Genomic DNA, 7,318 nt, shown 5'->3' with positions numbered 1-7,318 from the left:
GAACAATGGAAAAACCTTTTCAAGACACAATTATGGTGCCATTTAGGTGGTAGTACTTTGTAGAGTTGTAGCAATTTTCTTCAGAAGGTTGTACATCTTCTAAATTGGTAACTGGTGCTGTGTCCCCCAAATAGCTAACATTCTTGTTTCCAGGAATTGAAGGATAGAAATGACAGTATTAAGATTCACTACAGCCTCTCATATCCCAATCACAAAACCCTTCCTCTCCCTCAATCCTATGATTTGCTTCTCTGGAAGTCTTAGTTTCAAAGTGAGGTATGTTTTGTTCAAGTGAAAGTTAAGAGTACCATTTGACCACATTGGTAACCCATGTTCTGGATCAACAGATGAAGAAAGGAGTTTCTGTGCTGTCTTGTGTGATTGATTCTGATTACTAAGGAGAAATGGGATTGATATTACACAATGGAAATAAAAAAGATTATATTTAGGAAAGAAGAAGTTCAGGCTGCTTTGAAGGAAATGGCAAAAAATAAGGCTCCAGGAATAGATGGTATACCAATTGACATATTTTAGTTAGCAGATGCTGCCCTGGACATGCTCACCCAGTTGTGCCAAGAAATCTGGAGAACAACCACTTGGCCAACTGACTGGAAGAGATCTATATTTGTTCCTATCCCAAAGAAAGGTGATCCAACAGAATGTGGAAACTACAGAACAATCTCACTGATTTCACATGCAAGCAAGATTTTACTGAAGATTATCCAAAAACGACTGGAACAGCACATCAACAGAGAGCTACCAGAAGTCCAGGCTGGGTTTAGAAGGGGTCGTGGTACTAGGGATATTGTAGGTGATGTTAGATGGATCTTGGCTGAAAGTAGGGAATCCAGAGGAATGTCTATCTGTGTTTCATTGACTATGCAAAGGCATTTGACTGTGTAGATCATAAAAAACTATGGTTGACTCTGAGAAGAATGGGAATCCCAGAACACTTGATCGTTCTAATGCGAAACTTACACTTGGACCAGGAGGCAGTCGTCAGAACAGAGCAAGGGAACATTGCATGGTTCAAAATTGGGAAGGGCGTATGCCAGGGATGCATCCTATCTCCATACCTTTTCAACCTATATGCAGAACAGATTATCCGGGAGGTGGGGCTCTATGAGGAGAAATGTGGGGTCAAGATTGGTGGACGATTTATCAACAATCTGCGTTATGCGGATGACACAACCCTGCTTGCTGAAACTGAGGAGGACCTGAAGCGCCTGCTGCAGAGTGTCAAGGACTGCAGCCTACAATATGGATTGAGTCTCAATGTCAAGAAGACAAAGATTCTCACCACTGGACCAATTGGCAGCATCAGCATGGATGGTGAAGAGATTGAGATTGTACACAGCTTTAGTTTGCTTGGCTCCATAGTCAACAGTCTTGGCACCAGCAGCCAGGAAATTAAAAGGCACATTGCAATGGGAAAGTCTGCTGTTAGGGACCTCTCCAAAGTACTGAAGAGCAATGGTGTCTCTCTGGAGACTAACGTGCGTCTGATACAGGCCATGGTCTTCACAATCACTTGTTATGCATCAGAGAGTTGGACAATGACCAGGGAGGATAGAAGGAGAATTGATGCCTTTTAGCTATGGTGCTGAGAAGAGTATTGAGAATACCATGGACTGCTAGGAAAACAAACAGATTTGTCCTGGAAAGGGTTAAACCGGGTGGCTCCTTGGAGGCAAGGACATGTTGTGAGGAGACACCGGTCCTAAGAGAGGGACACCATGCTTGGGAGGGTGGAGGGACAGCGCAGAAGAGGAAGGCCCTCTATGAGGTGGATTGATTCAGTGACTGGGATAATTGGGATGGGAGTGTTGGAGTCAGTGCGATTGGCACAGGGCAGAGCGGTGTTTAGGGCTGTTGTACATAGGGTCGCTATGAGTTACAGGCGACTCGATGGCACATAACAACAACAACAATTAGGTTAGGTTATCAGTTAGTGCTATTGAGCCCTTTTATTACAGTCAGTAGAAAGCTACAGAAATCTAATTATGACATAACTACTAATGGCTTAGACGCTTTAGGAATGAAGCTTTTATTTTATTTATTTATTTTTTTAAAGAAATGAAGTTTTGGCCATCTCACCAAGGATAGAACCATGCCAGATGAAGTGCTTGCTGAAGACAATGAAAATACTCAATGCATGGTTAGTGTAGGTAGTTCTAAATGTTCAGCTATGGTTATGTGATCAGTTGCACAAATGAGGACTATAGTTGTTATGGGAATTTGTGTTCCTTGTAAGTATTCATAAAATATTTTTATTTTTTCCACTTTATAAAATATAAGGTATAAATGAGATACTGTTCTTGTTGTAGGAATCATATTAGGTACCTATATGATTGTGTAATTGTATTTGTGATTATGGTTTATTTTTGTTGTGTGCCATTGAGTTGCCTAAGACTCATAGCGATCCTATGTACAAAGCCCTAAACTCTGCTCTATTTTGTGCCAATCTTACTGTCTCTTACACACCTACCCCCATTGCCCCAGTCACTGACTCAATCCATTTCATCAATGGTCTTGGACTCCAATGATTACAACTGCATGCCAGTTTGAGTGCCTATGATTCTGCGGTTTGGTAGTTATGCTGTAGTAATTTTTCTGATAAAATCTGATGTATTATAATAATTTCTATGATGAGACTTTATGTAATGTAATAATGTCCATAATGAGATCCTTGAGAAACCAGTCATTTGAAAAGAAATGTCAGGGTTTTGCCCTGCATCAAATAGATATGGAAGTCTTGAAAAGTTCACTTGCTTTTGCTTGTTCTGGATCCTGAATCTAGTTCATCATTCTTGGGTCTTTGGATTTGGATCAATGATTTTCTTTATCCGTTGATCTAGGATTCTTCAGCCTCTGTACCTCTGTAAGCAGAGAGAAGCCTATCTCCTATAGTCTGGCCAACAGACCTAAGACTAATTAGATCTAGTAGGGCATTTTCTAGTGACAAAGACATTAAAGAGGATTTTAACTATCAGTTGGATAGGATGACAAGTTCTGTGGAAATCAATCAGCTGTTCTCCTAAACCACTTCTATCATTACCTAACTGGTTCAGGAATAAAATGATCATGGTGACAGAGATGGAGGTTATGCATGAACTCAGCAAACAGACATCTACTCATTATATCTGATTTGGCTAAAGCCATTGCTATAGTGCTAAAAAACCCAATCTGTCAGTAGCAAAGACCTACACTGATTACCCAATATGCAGCCACTTGTTGGACCAGCTACCATACTAATGGCAGGCTGATTACATTGGACCACTTTCCTTGTGGGAAAAAAGTAGCATTTTGTCTTTATTGGCTCTTGTTGTTATTGCTGTTATGTGCTGTTGAGGTGCCTGTGACCCATAGCGACCCTATGTACAGCATATCTGAACCCTGCCCTGTCCTGAACCAGTCTCACTAATGCCAACACAACCACCTCCATTGCCCCAGTTACTGTATCAATCAATCTCATCTGGGGTCTTCCTGTCCTGTGCTGTCTTTTTACCCTTCTGAGCTTGAAGTCCTTCTCCAAGGACTGGTCTCTCTGCGACATGCCCAGAAGATGTGAGATGGAGCTTCAAAATCCTAAAACTTGGTTTCACTCTCTCCAAGACAGACCTCTTTCTTTTCTTGGCAATTTATGGTATGTTCAAGACTGTTCTCTAGCACCACAATTTGAAGGCACGGATTCTTCTTCTGTCATCTTTAGTCATTATCCAGGTCTCTAATGCATATCAAGTAATTGTGAAGACCATGGTTGGATTAGATGCATCTTAGTGTCTAGACTGACATTGTTGATTTTCAGCGCTCTCGAGATAACCCTGATGGAAGATTTTCCCAATGCAATTTTTTTTTAAAATTTCCTGACTGCTGGTGTTAAGAGTATTGATTATGGAGAGTGACACACAGTGAGTGATGCACACAGAGCAGCACACACAGAGCAAGCAGGACAGATGGAATTTGAGTGAGAACTGTTATTAAAATAATTAGTTTGGGAGCTCTGGGAGCAGAGAGACTTGGCAGGGAGCAGTGAGCTTCAGCTTGGAGCAGCAAGCCTCAGTGGGGAGCAGTGAGCCTCGATTTGGGTCAGTGAGCTGTGGCAGGGAGCCACCCACCAGGAGCAAGCAGGACAGTGGGAATTTGAGTAAAGTACTTGGGGGGGGGGGACCACGTGGGATACCTTCACCTTAAGCAGAAGGGAGTGAGACAGCTGGAGCTCGACTAGGGTGGCAGAACCAGTTCTCAAGGGGAAAATCAAGGTTTTCTGGTTTTCCATTCAGGTCCCCACACATGCCCCCCCCCCCGTGCGCCTGTGTGTTCCTCTCCACCCTGTGTGCATCTGCACATGCACCCACCTTATGTGCATCTGTGTGCATGACTTCCCAACCTTCTTCTGGAGCAGTGACTTCAGATCAAGAACCAGCTATCACCTCAGGCATAAAAAAGTCTTTCATAGCAATGTCACGAAAGAAACAGGCTACCTCACACCCTACACAAGTCCAAAGCAAGATATCAACCCCAAAGAGTGATGCTGTAAACATGATGGAAGGACACATGAACAGAGTTGAGGATATGGAAAAGAAAACCAGTGAAATAGAAGATAGAATTGTCACCACTGATATGCTAGAGCAAAAAGAATCAAGGGAGAAAAGTGCAACAATGAATGACTGGAAACCCTAAGTCTCTGTAAACTTTCATTAAAATTAACAAAAAAAAGGAGAATAAAAAAAGGAAGGAAAAAGAAGAAAACCCAAGAATAACGTGGGACACCATCAAGAGAAATAACATGCACATCATCAGAATCCCCAAACAAGAAGAAGCAAGTAAAGGCACTGAAAGAGTTGTGGAAGAATTACTAGAAGAAAACTTCCCAGGCATAATGAAGAGAAAGAGAATATTCAAGAAGCTGAATGAACACCATTTAGAAAAGACCTCAAAAGAAAAACACCAAGGCATATCACAGTCAAATTTGCCAGAACCAGAGATCAAGAGAGATTTCTGAAAACAGTGAGGGAGAAAAGAAGAGTAACCTATAAGGGAGAGCAGATAAGATGAAGTGCCACTTTCTCAGCAGAAACCATGCAAGTGAGGAGACAGTGGAATGACATATATCGAACATTCAAAGAACACTACTGTCAACCAAGAATACTGTACTCAGCAAAATTGGCTTTCAAATATGAAGGAGAGATTAAGATATTCCCAGAAGAAGAGAACCTAAGGGAATTTGTAAAAATAAGACCAGTGTTGTAGGAAACACTGACAGATGTCCTTCTCACAGAGGTGCCACAGAAAGCACCCAAAGTACAAAGTACCCAGCAACAACACCAAAGAGAACACAACAAAATGAAGCAATGAAACCTTGTCCCTCAATAATCACACTGAATGTGAATTTTTTTTAATTTTTAAAATTTTTTATTTTTATTGTATTTTTTTTTTTTACGTGTACTGTCAAATCAGATCTGACAGGTACAGGAGGAGATTGCCCCTCCTTCTCCAGCAGAGCATCTGGTGGATTTGAACCGCATACTTCTGGGATTGCAGTGCAGGGTCTTGCTACTAGGCCACCAGAGCTCCCTTGAATGTGAATGGTTTAACTGCACCACAGAAGAGAAAAAGAGTATCAGATTGGACAAAACCCCAAAATCTATCAATATGCTGTCTCTAAGAGGCACACTTGAAAAATAAAGATAAAGAAAGACTAAAAATAAAAGGGTGGGAAAAAATATACCAAGCAAATGGCAATCAGAAAAAATCAGGAGTAGCGATATTAATCTCTGATAAAATAAGTTTCAATGCAAAAACCATCACAAAGAACAAGGAAGGTCACTACATAACAATTAAAGTTTCAATAGAAGAAGAGGACATAACAATAATAAATATCTATGCACTAAATGAAAGACCTACAAAATATATAAAACAAACATTAACAAAACTGAAAAAGGAAATACATAACACTGCTATAATAGTTGGAGACTTCAATACACCACTCTCATGAAAAGACAGAACTACCAGAAAGAAACTCAACAAAGCTGCTGAAGAGTTAAACCACACAATAAACCAACTTGATAATCATAGATTTTTATAGGTACCCAAAAAAATTCACAGTATGCCTTCTTCGCCAATGTGCATGGAACGTTCTCCAGAATAGATGGCATTTTAGGTCACAAGGCAAGCATCAATAAATTAAAAAACAGAAATAATACAAAGCATCTTCTCAGATTACAATGTACAAAATTAGAAATTAGTAACAAGAGGATAAGGGGGGAAAAAACCATACATTTGGAAGCTCAACCACACCTTGCTTGAACATGAGTGGGTACTACAAGAAATAAAAAATGAAATGAAAAAGTTTCTTGAAACAAATGACAATAAAAACCACCACTTACTGAAACATTTGGGAAACAGCCAAAACAGTGTTTTAGACGTCAATTTATAGCCATAAGCAAACACATCAAAAGAAAAAAAAATTACTATTGGCCTAGTCACCTGTTCTCCTTGGCTACATGGCTGCAGTAGTTTTGCAGATACTAGCCCTCCTCGGGTCGTTTCTTGTCACCTGACTGTCTCTCCTTGGCTGGCCACTCTGTCACTTCAAAACCTCCAAAGATCTGTCCTTTGCCACTACTCTTTTCCCAGCTGTAGGTCAAACCAGGACGAATTGGGCCACTCAGTTGTGGTTCCTGACCATGGCATCCCTCTTCAAGAAGAAAATAATGGATGATGTAATAAAGGAACAGAATCAAGAGTTAAGAGGTAAACAGAGAGCTGTAATCTGAGATTAAGCAGCTTTAGAGAAACAAGAAAAACAACTGGAATTAGAAATTAAGAAAATGGCCAAGATCAGTAATAAAGAAGCATGTAGGGTTTTAACCAAACAGCTTGTTCATTTGTGGAAACAGAAAACAAGAACTTTTACTGTAAATTCAAAAGTCACTTCCATGTCCACACAAACAAAGGTGATGAATTCACATATGAAAATGGCTGGAGTAATGTCTACTACAGCAAAAAACAATGCAAGCAGTTAACAAGAAAATGGATCCACAAAAGACGTTGTTAACAATGCAGAATTTTCAGAAGGAAAACATAAAGATGGAAATGTCTGAAGAAATGATCAATGATACAGTTGGTGACATCTTTAATGGCTCTGATGAAGAAGAAGAACGTCAGGATATTTTGTATCAAGTCCTGGACGACATTGGAATTGAAATCTCTGGAAAAATGGTCAGATGTCAGAAATTTACCATCAGCCTCCACTTCAAAGGCAACAATCTCTGATGGAGAGATTGAAACACAACTCAAAGCATTAGAAGTTTAG

General features: G+C 40.2%; 1 pseudogene; it reads left to right on the top strand.

The window, feature by feature from the left end:
* Nucleotides 1-6,689: 6,689 nt before the first annotated feature.
* Nucleotides 6,690-7,318, top strand: LOC102849609 (annotated as a pseudogene).

The sequence above is a fragment of the Elephantulus edwardii genome, unplaced genomic scaffold, assembly GCF_000299155.1.
Source record: "Elephantulus edwardii isolate Elephantulus edwardi_28Jun2011 unplaced genomic scaffold, EleEdw1.0 scaffold00387, whole genome shotgun sequence".
Lineage (NCBI taxonomy): Eukaryota > Metazoa > Chordata > Mammalia > Macroscelidea > Macroscelididae > Elephantulus > Elephantulus edwardii.
This window is presented reverse-complemented; position numbering and strand designations above follow the sequence as displayed.